The sequence below is a fragment of the Pteronotus mesoamericanus genome, unplaced genomic scaffold (assembly GCF_021234165.1).
Source record: "Pteronotus mesoamericanus isolate MK-2021 breed Mesoamerican mustached bat unplaced genomic scaffold, CSHL_Meso_final contig_58, whole genome shotgun sequence".
Taxonomy (NCBI): Eukaryota; Metazoa; Chordata; class Mammalia; order Chiroptera; family Mormoopidae; genus Pteronotus; species Pteronotus mesoamericanus.
The window spans coordinates 1,037,106-1,050,630 of NW_026555205.1; the positions used below are offsets into that span (position 1 = coordinate 1,037,106).

Genomic DNA, 13,525 nt, shown 5'->3' on the forward strand with positions numbered 1-13,525 from the left:
AGAAAAGTAAAGGACAAAAATACTTAACAGACTCTCACAAAAATGGGAAGAAAAAGAAGTTCCCCCCAAATGAGTGGAAAAGGGGACTCCCCACAGAGAGAGCTAAATGAAACATAGGCAAGAGAACTATCAGATACTGAATTCAAAACAATGGTTCTAAGGAAGCTCAATGAGCTCTGCCAGCTCAAAGAAAACTATGAGAAACTGCAGAGAAACTATCAGGATCTTAGAGCAAACTATATCAGCCTGGACAAGGACATAGAAACTATCAAGAAGACGCAAGAGGATAGGAAGAATACCTTTTCTGAATTGAAGAACACAGTAGAAGGAATCCAAAGCAGGCGGGATGAAGCCGAGGATCGAATCAGTGAGATGGTGGATAAGGTAGAAAGAAGTTCCCAGAAAGAAAAAGAAATGGAAAAACGACTCAAAAAGAATGAAGAGGCATTTAGGGAAATGCAGGACAACCTGAAACGCAATAATATCCATATAATAGGGATACCAGAAGGATAAGAAGAGGAGCAAGGGATAGAGAATCTCCTTGAAAAAGTAATGATGGAAAATTACCCTAATTTGAGGAGAGAAAGGCTTCCATGGATCCAGGAGGCACAGAGAACCCCACTCAAGAGGGACTCAAAGAGGTCCACTCGAAGACACATCATCATTAAAATGGCAGATATCAAAGACAAAGAGAGAATCCTCAAGGCAGCAAGGGAGAAGGAGAAAGTAACATGCAAGAGGGCCCCAATACGCCTAGTAGCTGACTTCTCAACAGAAACACTACAAGCCAAAAGGGAATGGCAACAAATATTCCAAGCCATGAAAAGCAAGGGCCTACAGCCAAGGCTGCTCTACCCAGCTAGGCTCTCCATTAAAATAGAAGGGGAAATAAGGAGTTTCACCGACAAGAGAAGGCTAAAAGAATACATCTCTACCAAATCAGCACTCCAAGATATGCTAAGGGGACTGGTTTAGGCAGATGAAGGAAAAGAATGAGAGAGAGAGAGGAACACAGGTACAAAGAGAAAAGGTAAGTTTCTATCAGTCATATCTCTCAATGTGAATGGACTAAAAGCCCCAATAAAAAGACACAGTGTAGCTGAATGGATAAGATAACATGACCCACACATATTCTGCGTACAAGAGACCCACCACAGAGCAAGAGACCTACAGAGATTGAAAGTAAAGGGATGGAAAAAAATATTACAAGCAAATGGCATAAGAAAAAGGCCGGGGTTGCGATACTTGTATCAGACAAAGTAGATTTCAAAACAAAGGCCATGAAAAGAGACCCAGAGGGGCACTTTGTAATACTTAAAGGAAGAATCCATCAAGAAGACATAAACATTGTAAACATATATGCTCCCAATAGGGGAGCCCCCAAGTTTAAAAGGAAATTGTTGGATGACTTCAAAAAAGATATAGACAGCAACACACTGATAGTAGGGGATTTCAACACCCCACTGTCAAAAATGGACAGATCTTCCAAACAAAACATTGATAAACATATTGTGGCGCTGAATGACACACTAAATCAAAGAGACTTAACTGACATATATAGAACCTTACATCCCAAAGAAGAAAAATACACATTCTTTTCAAATGCTCATGGAAGTATTTCAAAGATAGACCACATGATAGGACACAAAGCAAACCTCAGCAAATTCAGGAAAATTGAAATAATACCAAACTTTTTCTCAGACCACAAGGGATTGAAACTGGAAATCAACCTCAAAGAGAAACTTCAAAAACTTGCAAACTCATGGAGACTGTACAGTATACTATTAAGCAATGAATGGGTCAATAATGAGATAAGAGAAGAAATCAACAAATTTCTGGAAACAAATGAAAATGAACATACAACAGTCCAAAACCTATGGGACACAGCAAAGGCGGTCTTGAGAGGGAAGTTCATAGCAATACAGGCTTACCTAAAAAAGATAGAAACATTTCAAATAAAAGACCTAACACTACAACTTCAAGAACTGGAGAAACTGCAACAAATACATCCCAGAGCAAGGAGAAGGAAGGAAATAGTCAAGATTACAGCAAACTGAATGACATAGAGACCAAAAGAACAATTCAGAAAATCAATCAATCCAGAAGCTGGTTCTTTGAAAAGATAAATAAAATTGACAAGCCTTTAAGCAGACTCATCAAAAATAAAAGGGAGAGGACCCAAATTAATAATATCAGAAATGAAAGAGGAGAACTAACAACTGGTACCACAGAAACACAAAGGATCGTCAGGAATTACTATGAACAATTATATGCCAAGAAATTTGAAAATCTTGATGAAATAGACACATTTTCAGAAAAGTATAATTTTCCAACACTGAAGAAGGAAGAAACAGAAAGCTTGAAGGGACCGATAACAGCTGGGGAAATTGAAACAGTAATCAAGAAACTCCTGGCACACAAAAGCCCAGGCGCGGAGGGTTTCACAAGAGAATTTTGCAGAACATTTAAGGAAGAGGTAACCCCTGTCCTTCTCAGACAATTCCAACAAATTCAACAGGAGGGAAGAGTCCCAGACTCTTTCTATGAGGCCAGCATCACCCTGATCCCAAAACCAGATAAAGACCCTACAAGGAAAGAAAACTACAGGCCAATTTCGCTGATGAATATAGATGCTAAAATCCTCAACAAAATATTGGCAAACCACATCTAGCAATACAATAAAAAGATTATCCCCCACGATCAAGTGGGATTCATCCCAGGTATGCAGGAAAGGTTCAATATACGCAAATCAGTAAACGTGATACATCACATAAATAAAGGAAAAGACAAAAACCACATGATGATTTCGATAGACGCAGAAAAAGCATTCGATAAGGTACAGCACCCATTTATGATCAAAACACTCAGCAAAATGGGAATAAATGGGGCATTCCTCAACGTAACAAAAGCCATATATGAAAAACCTACAGCCAACATCATACTCAATGGGCAAAAACTGAAAGCTTTTCCACTAAGTTCGGGTACACGACAAGATGTCCCCTCTCACCGCTTCTTTTCAACATTGTATTGGAAGTCCTAGCCACAGCGGTCAGACAAGAGAAAGAGATAAAAGGCATCCAAATAGGAAAGGAGGAAGTAAAGCTATCATTGTTTACAGATGACATGATAGTGTACATAGAGAACCCTGTAGACTCTACCAAAAAACTCCTCAACCTAATAAGTGAATTTGGCAAAACAGCAGGATACAAAGTCAACATTCAGAAATCAAAGGCATTTTTGTACACCAGCAATGCAATGGAAGAAGGAGAAATCAGGAAAAAAAATACCATTCGATATAGCAAGAAAAAAAATAAAGTATCTAGGCATAAATTTAACCAAAGACGTAAAAGACCTGTACGCAGAAAATTACACAACATTGAAAAAAGAAATGAAGGAAGACACAAATAAATGGAAGCATGTACCATGCTCATGGATTGGGAGAATTAATATCATCAAAATGTCCATACTATCCAAAGCAATTTATAGATTCAACACAATCCTTATTAAGATACCAATGATATATTTCACAGATATAGAACAGACATTTCAAAAATTTATATGGAACCATAAACGACCCCGAATAGCCGCAGCACTTTTGAGAAAGAAAAACAAAGTAGGAGGGATCACAATACCGGACATCAAACTCTACTACAAAGCCACTATACTCAAAACAATCTGGTACTGGCACAGGAACAGACCCATAGACCAGTGGAACAGAATAGAAAGCCCAGAAATAAGCCCAGGTCTCTATGGGCATCTAATATTCGACAAAGGGGGCAGAAGCATAAAATGGACCCATAATAGCCTCTTCAACAAATGGTGTTGGGAGAGCTGGACGACTACATGCAAAAAATTGAAATTCGATCATCAGCTGACACCATACACAAAAATAACCTCAAGATGGATCAAGGACTTAAATATAAGTCGCAACACCATAAAAGTCCTAGAGGAGAACATGGGCAGGAAACTCTCAGATATCCCACACAGTAATTTTTTCACTGATATGTCTCCTAAAGCAAGGGACACAAAGGAAAGAATAAAGAAGTGGGACCTCACCTAAATAAGAAGCTTCTGCACGGCTAAAGAAAACATCAGCAAAATCAAAAGGGAGCCAACCCTATGGGAAAATATATTCACTAATGATACATCAGATAGAGGTTTGATCTCCAAGATATATAAAGAACTCACTTGGTTCCACTCCAAGAAGACAAACGATCCAATCGAAAAATGGGCAAAGGAGCTGGGCAGATGCTTTTCCAAGGAGGAGATACAGAGGGCCCAGAGGCATTTGAAAGGATGCTCAGCATCACTAGCCATCAGAGAAATGCAGATCAAAACCACCATAAGGTACCACCTCACACTGGTCAGAATGGCCATCATAAACAGATCCACAAACAACAGGTGCTGGCGAGGCTGTGGAGTAAAGGAAACCCTAGTACACCGTTGGTGGGAATGCAGACTGGTGCAGCCACTGTGGAAAGCAGTGTGGAATTTCCTCGAGAAGCTGAGAATTAAACTGCCTTTTGATCCAGTGATTCCCCTGCTGGGACTATATCCTAAGAATACCAAAACACCAATAGAAAAGAACCTATGCAACCCAATGTTCATAGCAGCACAATTGACAATAGCCAAGTGTTGGAAGCAACCTAAATGCCCATCAGTAGATGATTGGATCAAAAAGTAATGGTATATATGCACAATGGAATACTACGCAGCAGAAAGAAAAAAAGAACTACTAAACTTTGCGACAGCATGGATCAACTGGAGAGCATCATGCTAAGTGAAATAAGCCAGGGGGCGAAAGACAAATACCATATGATCTCACCTATAAGTGGAACCTAACCAACAATACAAAGATGCAAGGAAAATAAGACCAGCAACACTGAAAGGAAAAGAAACCAACAGAGACAAGAGGGAAGGAGGGCGTGGGGGCGGGGAAAAGGACCAGAAGGGGCAAGTCAAGGAACATATAGCAAGGACTGAGGGACAAAACCAAAGGGGAAGAGCTGAGGGAGGGAAGGAGGAAGGGGGCAAGGGAAAGTAATGGGGAGTAGGCAGAGACAAATGTATTTGAAAAAATAAATTAAAATAAAATTTAAAAAAAATATGAAAACTAAAAAAAAATAGATTGTGAATGGAAAATGCCTTGCATATAATAGGTGTTACATATTTGTTGAGTAAAGAAATAAATGATATATTCATATTTATATTTCAATTATGATTATATTTACTTTATATTTACTATTATTTTACTATTAAAGTATATCACAATCACTTCAAATTTTAATTTCTAGAATCATGGAGTTCTATAAACATTCTTGTTTGCTGGCTTGAGCTTTACCTGTAATAATCCTTCAAACTCAAACACAAAAGGATTATAAAATATGTTGATCATATATGAATCTTCTTATATTTATTTATAATTTTACAAAATTTTCCAACGTAGCATTACACAACGCTCAGTACTAAATTAAAATGAAAAAATCTGTCATTTTATCAGTGGTGTCATCTTTTGGATATAAATTTAAGTTTATAAACTTTTATTTTTCATGTAATTTATCATTGTATTATTATAATTTGTGAACAACAGATGGTTTTAACATTAATTGTGTTGTTTAGAAGAAGAAATGACATAGAAAAAGTATCTTGCACTTGAAAATCTTTAAAATTTAAAACATTATTTCCTTGTTCTAATTTGAGGAGTTTTAATGTAACAGTTTCATTGTTCTGAGAGAGTACTCAATGCATTGATTGCAATTGCTGATCAATCTTCTATCTCAAGGAAATCAATCATGATGACGGTTGCTACTATGGCCTCCTCCCTGTATTTTCTAAGGACCTGTCTCTTAGATTTTAAATTGAAAATGTTACTTGAGAAAAACAGGAAGGATTATTTATATGGGAAGGATTATTTATACAATGGCAGAAAAAGGCTAAGAGTCTCCTAGCAAAAATGTTCATCTATACCTTCATTATGATGTTTTCCTTTAAATAGAATTTAACAACACTTACAAATTAACCATCACTAAATGGCATTTAAGATGTTTATTTCACATGAATAGAAATTAGTAAATGTTCAATCAAAATATTTATAAAACTACTTTTTGTAAAAAGAGAAGCCATTTGTTTTACTTTTCATAATAAAAATAATGTACCAAATAAATATTCATTTAGGTAGCTGGTCAAGCAAAAGCAAAACCAGAGTTAAAGATAAGTAAGAATATTCATTCTTCCCTTAGAGTATTATATGAAATAGCTGAGGTAATATTATATAATGTAGTAAGATAATATTACATATTGGTCAAAACCATATTACAAATAATCACTTTTAAAGTTGTACAAGGATTGTATTTGCAACATATTTGATCTATAGGTTTACAAACCTAAAGGCCCTGGAAATATTACATTTCATGCTTCTGCATTTCAAAAATGGATAGTAATAGATGCTGTTAAGTCCCTATTTGGAGGTATTAAAACAAAAAAACTTTGCCCTTAAATTATGAATTCCTATATAGTACTGAACTCTCAGGCTATTTTGTTGTTCCCTCTCAACTTGTTCCCAATATGTGGTTTAGGGAATGAGTAGGTTCACACTAGCTCATCTGAGAATGAGCTCCCTGTTTCTGAAATTCTATAAGGAGGTTTGCTTGGGAAAGTCAGTGAAGCCTTCCATTTAATCAGTCATGTCTTTCTACAGTAAAAAAAAAAAAAAAAAAAAGTAATCTATAACTTTGTTATAAAGCCTAGTTGTTTTCCCCGAAACTCTATCAGTGCAGACCTATCTCTTTACTATACTTTCTGTCCTAGAAAAATTTCATATCTCATCAAGGAGAAAAGGAATATGCACCATCCTGTTGCTCTCATTTTCTTTTCTTTTTGTTCTTAAACTCACTCTTCCTTAGCCATTCTTGGCTTTCTTCAATTGCAGAAATGAAGCCTTCCCACTGCCTTTTAAAAAACAAGTTTGCTTTGTTCAAGGTCTCCAGGTCTCAGTGTGAATTAGCATCACTGTTTTATTTCTCCTGTTTTATACCTGGCCCCATCATACCCTTAATTTGCTAGAACAATAATTAAACACACACACACACACACAAAACACACACACTCAGAAAATGAATAAAGGTTTGCATTGTGTTTGCTTCTGTACTTTGAAATTATTGAGCCCATTTTCAAAAGAAATAATCTGCTTTTGAATTTGTCTTTAATTTTAAAAATACATTTAGTTAGAGGTGTCCACTAATTAATATTTCAGCACATTGTCAAGTGATTCCATACGTGTTTTTGCTTTTCCTCTTCTTATTTCTTTCCTTTTAGTCAGAAGTTTTCAAAGTTTAATAGTCTAATATGACTGGCAGAATCAAACAGACTGATTTAAAATTCATATGCAGTATAGTTGAAAAGACAGATTTCTAATGATTTACTCACAGCTTATTTTTAGCTCCTATGAGTTAGTTTTCAGCTGTTCATATCTCTCTGAACTAACATTTAATGTAGTTGCATTAGTACATTAATAGATTTAAATGTACAGAAGTATGTATTTCTGAAAAAAAACACTAACATTTTAAAATTCCAATGGGACTATGTGGAAAACTAGTAGAAATTTCTTAGCACCTGGAATTCACTTAAAAAACTGTGAAAAGTATTGACTGAAAATATTTCCCTAAAAGGACTTTAGTTTCCCTTCCCATGCTTAACCGCACAAAAAGTAAGAAAAATGTCTTGTAGCGGTGTTTATAAGTATTTTGTATGTAAAGTACAATATGGAGAAAAAAAATACCCCCGGTTCTAAATTTCCTTTTAGCACTCACTTATGATCAAACATCTCTTACAGCTCTTATTTTTTTGTTACTTCTACTTTTCATTCAACAATTCTTTATAAAATCTTGACTTCTCTTCTTCTCATCCCTACCACTATGACCATGATATCCACTAGCAATAACGAAAGCAAACATTAATCAGGAGAACTTGCAGATGGATTTAACTGTATCCTGGCATTTCCACAAAGAGAAAATTCTGTCTCTGTTTTTTGATGTGACAAAATTAAGCAAAATATCAACTTATTGTTTGATCTTGTAATTTGAATCTTCTATATTATTAAGGCCCAGATTTATTTATGGATAAACATAACTACTTTTATCATACCACAAATTTAAAATACAGAATAAATATTAGATGAGTAACAATAATTTTTTCTCACTTCTTAGATTCATTTTGGACTAGATCTACCTTGAACTTCTCCAGTTAATGCAGTGGAGGGTCCGTGTGTATTATCACAAGTGATGTCTAATCCATTCTGATGGCTTGGGGCCACTTTCCCACTCTTTGTAATAGGGAAACCTACCAAGGGAAGTGGGTCAGTAGCCTTAAACCAATTAAGTTCAGAGAAGGCATTCCAGCTTCTTTGAGTTGGTGGAGTTACTTGTTCACTTGTTATAACAAATTTCCCCTGTTAGGTGATTAGCACTAGAAACAAGAGCAAGCTTCCTGAGACCCAGGTGATAGAGCAATTGGGGAACAGACTTCAGTTGTGAGAAATGGCAAAGAAGACCAGTGCACTGTAACCATCCTTCTCAGCTAAGTCAGCTGCAGTCATGGATACCTGTAACATAATGACAGGTTTCACGCTCTAAAAATATGCAACGCCAGCTTCTCCTGGAAGAGTCAACTACCATTCTGGGGTTGCATCATTATCACAGAAAAAGAAAACATGGTCCTAATCTAGTTAGGGAAGAGCACTCGCTAGGAAGTTTCAAGTCAATTTAACATAAGTATTATTTGCTGCTTTGGGTTCACTTACCTGCAGGAAATGTTCTTTTCTGACAAAGAAGCACATGATCTCAAACTGGCTACAACTATGTCACTGGAAATACTGGTAATAAAAGTGATTTCCATTGGAGTTAAAGCAGGAATGGAACTTTAGAGATCATTAACATAGTGCTCAAATGGAGTGCCCTGCACAAAGTAATCTCACAATAAATAAATGATGAATGGATGAATTCAGTTCAGTCTCTTTTTTACAGATGAAGGAACCAAAGTCAAAAGGAGGAAGTGATCTGCTAGACATAAAGTTGGCCAATGGCAGAGCCAGGATGAGAACCCAGAATTTCTAAGTCCTTATCAATTACTCTTTCTACCATACCGTTCTTTGTATTCAGTCATTTCCACTGTTGACTAATTAAGTGTGAACTATAATCATCTCTATCTCTCGAACTTTTTGTCCATGTGACCTCATGCCTGCATGACTTTTTAGCAGAGCAACTCCTTAAACTAGCATTATCCACTCTAGTTCACATTTATCTATTTTCTGAATTCTTACAGTGCTTACTATTTGTACCACAAATTTAGAACTTTAATACAAAGAATTATTGAATACTTATATGTAGTGTTCAACAGTTATTATATTTACACAAATATTCATTCATTACCTTAATTTTTAAAACTGTATTAAGTTAAATGCAAAACTTTTGTTGGCCCACTTTTAATCATTCTAATATTGAAAATGTGGCTGAGAATAAAAAAATGGCATTCTCTCTAATTCTTTCCTGATAACAAAATATGAAATCTTATGAATTTCTTTGTGGTGCAGATGAGGTAGTGGACTGTTAAGAGTTATGGACAAAAAGACCTAAATTTGAAGATTAAAAACAGACTTATATTTAAACATTATATTCAAAAAAGTACTGAGCCAGGTGGCTCAGTTGGTTGGAGCATTGTCCTGTGCACCAAAAGTTTGTGGGTTTGATTCTACGTCAGGGCACATACCTAAGCTGTGGGTTCAATCCTCGGTCAGGGTGAGTAAGGGAGGCAACCGATCAATGTTTCTCACATCGATGGTTCTCTCTCTCCCCCTCCCCCTTTCTCTAAAAATCCATAATCATATCTTTGGGTGACAATGAAAAAAATTACTGTCTATAAAAAGAAAGTATTGAGATACATGATTATGATTTTTAATTTCTTTTAGGATAAATTATGGAGAGATTAGTAAAGGAAACAAGTAAAGTCCATGATAAATTCATGCAAAACTAATGAGTAAAATTTTGTCACTTATTCTTCATCATGCTATATATAAACTTAGTAAAATAGATCTTTACATTGATTTGTTTTTGATACAAATTTCATGATATACATATAAATTTTTATGTAACAAGGTTTCAGACATTGCAGACAGAACAGCCCATAATTTAAATTTATTAATATTGCTTAATCAGAAGTTTAATGATACAAATTCCCTGCAGCAGAATGATTTTTAAGCACTCGAACAATCAATGACAGATACACCATCTGCTCGAGATAGAAATTTGTTATGTCAACAGTAACAAAGGACAAATAGGCAATATAGATACATCAAGTTGGCAAAAGTATAAATATAACAAGGGAAAAAGCATTCATTAGACAAATTGCTTTTTCTTTTGAATACTACATTCTATACTAAGTAACACTTCAACTGTAAGCAGATGTTTATCAAAGAGAATTCATAGTCTTTATCACAAACACTGTTTCATAATATAAGAAAATCTAAACAATCATACTTTTCTATCCTCAAAGTTCTAATGTAACCTAAAGGAGGAATAAAAAGCAAAAGTAATTACTTGAGAAATGAAACAGCATGTTGTCCTTTTGAAAAATGCTGAGAGCAGACATTATGTTGACAGATTCTCACCTACCCACATGGACCTCTAAGACAAGCCCTGAGGCTGTATTATTTTGAGAAATTAAGTTTTTAAAAACCTATTTAAAATATTGTCTTATCACATCTTGTATTCAGTGTAATATCTGTGTGTGTGGCTGGAAAGGTATAACGGGGTATTCAAAGGGCATTTATTTTTTAAAATAATGAGAAAATAGTAAAATTGTATCATTATAACACATTTATTCATAAGGTCAGTAGGTCATATGAACACTCTTTTTTACCATATTTCTAAGGAAGAAGATACTTATTTTATTTTCAAAAAGAGGTCAATTTCTGGGACCTGATGACAAAGTAGTTTACACAGAGGTGTATGGCCTACCTTCTCCTTCTATTTTGTATCACTGACATACTTGATGATGAAATTTTGTCATCCTTGATTCAATAATGTCAATAAAGATGACAGTTGAAAGGAAAATGATTTTTGAAAGTATACCACATAAAAATGTCTTTCCAAGCTACTACCCTTCGAGACACCATGGATGGAACTGGACAGCATTATGTTAAGTGATATAAGCCAGGGGGTGAAAGACAAATACCATATGATCTCACCTACAAGTGGAACTTAATCAACAAAGCAAACAAGCAAGGAAACTATAACCAGCAACATTTAAAGAATAAATAAACCGACAGTAACGAGAGGGAAGCGGGGGGTAACAGGGAAAAGAAGGGGAAGGGTCAAATCAAGGAACATGTGTAAAGGACCCATGGACAAAGCCAAAATGGGGAAGGATTGATGGTGGGAGGTGAGGGTGGGTGGGGCAGGGGAAAATGGTGGCAGGAAAATGGGGACAAATGCATTTGAACAATAAAAAAAAAAACAATTAAAAAAAAACCCAGATTCCAAAACTTCCAGAAAAAAAGAATGTTTTTCTAATGGTCCTTACCAATTGTCAGGAAAAATGTGTCTTTTTTTTTTAACTGGGTTTTGTATTTTAATCAACAAAGATTTATTTAGTTCAATATATTTTTCACTGATATATTTAATCTCAACTGCCTAAAATTAGTAAGATTATAATGAGGTACAAGTAGTGTACATTTTTTACAATATTGAGATAATTATCAGAACATAGTTATGGCTTGATGTTAGACGTAGGAACCCGATGTCTTTTCTGGCAGAGGGCTCTAAAGACATTTCCCAAGAAGGCAAGTTTATCATCCATAACGGTAACAAAATAAGTGTGTGAGGTCTTCCTACCAAATAATTATTTTCACTTAACTGAATATTAAGTCATCTAGCACAAACAAATCTTTTCTGGATTTTAAATGAATTTTCAGTCTAAATTTTATTTACCACATAAAATAGTGCCACATTATATATGGTATTAAAACTATAGTATTCAATTTTCTAGACCTTCCTTTGAATTCTAGTTATAAGAATTAATGATGGACTTCATAGATAACTTACATGAATTTATCCATCAGTGATTATTTATTCAGCTTCTATTTTATGCAAGACACTGGGCTAGGTGCTGCAGTAAGTACTAAGATATATGAGAAGATGGAGTCTGCTTTCAAAGAGTTTACAACTTAGCAAATAAGATAACATAAATGAATACAAAAAGTGGGAAAGTGGTCATTACGAAACTGTGTGGTAGAGGGAGAGATTAGTGTGCACTGGAATATTCAAAGGTATTATAAAGGAAAGAAGGAGCTGGGAATTGGTTTTCAATGTAGATTTAAATTATAAAACATAATTGGAAAAAGAATTTTATTAGTACCAGATTTAAAGACTGTTTTTACATACAAGGAGTGAAGAGGCTGGGGAAAGCTTGTCTGTCAGGAAGCTTGTAGGACTATGGGGAAATAAAATACACAGGAGCCAACATCTGTAAGATAATTATCTCATTGTATCACATCAAAAAGAGAAAACTTATCTCTCCTATCTTACTAACATTTAATGAGCAATTTGCTGTGGAACTTAAATCAATTTATCTTGTAGTGTAATCACCATGACAATCTTACGTCATTCCAGTAGTGTCAACCTTATTGTTTGTACTAGGACATTGAGTTTAAGAGGGGTTAACGTAAGTTGCTAAGAACTACACAGCTAGTAATGACGGTGATGATGATGTAATAATAATATTTTTGAGTATCTGCTATTAACCCGATTTGGACATAGTCACCCTTATCTAGTAATAGCAGGTACTCAGCTTCTTGATTTATATTTTCACCCCCTCACTTTTCTTAGGCAGGATCACAGGAGCCAGAAGATTTGTACCCACCTGCATGCAGGAGTAGCCCACACCATGACTCTCCCAGCTTTAGGCGGGATTTACTTTTGCACTGCTCGACGTCCAGTTGGTCAAGAAGGAGACAAATGGGTCACTTGCCAATGCTGTAGACAGCAGAGTTAGGGTTGGGACCCTGTACTCTGTGTAGAAGGACCACCTTTGAGGAGGTGGATGGGAGACCTGAAATATCAGGATCCATTGCTTCATTCACTTAGCATTGCTACTGCATACATGAGTCAGCTTCTGGGAAGGAAATGCGAGTTTATTTTATGTATTTATTTGTTTGTTTGTTTATTATTTAATTTAGAGAAGGGAGAAAGAGAGGGAGAGAAACATCAATGTGTGGTTGTCTCTTGCACGCCCCCTACTGGGAATCTGGTCTACCAGTGACCCCCTCGGTTCACAGACCTGCACTCAATCCCTGAGCCATACCAGCCATAGTGGAAAGTGAGTTTAGAATCAGGCAAGTCTGTGTTCAAAATTCCAGTTCTGTCACTCACTAGCTGCAGAACCTCGGAAACTCACTTGAGCCCTCTCGGCCTATGTTTCCTCATATATTAAATGGGATCGATAATAACTATTTCATTAACTGTTGACTGTTGTG

The 13,525-nt window shown here is 35.7% G+C and overlaps 1 non-coding gene across 1 annotated transcript; it reads right to left on the reverse strand.

Moving 5' to 3' along the window:
- Positions 1–12,900: 12,900 nt before the first annotated feature.
- Positions 12,901–13,028, reverse strand: LOC129076266 (small nucleolar RNA SNORA35). The gene has a single exon (XR_008529732.1). It is a non-coding gene; the product is annotated as a small nucleolar RNA SNORA35 (small nucleolar RNA).
- Between the last annotated feature and the right edge of the window lie 497 nt (positions 13,029–13,525).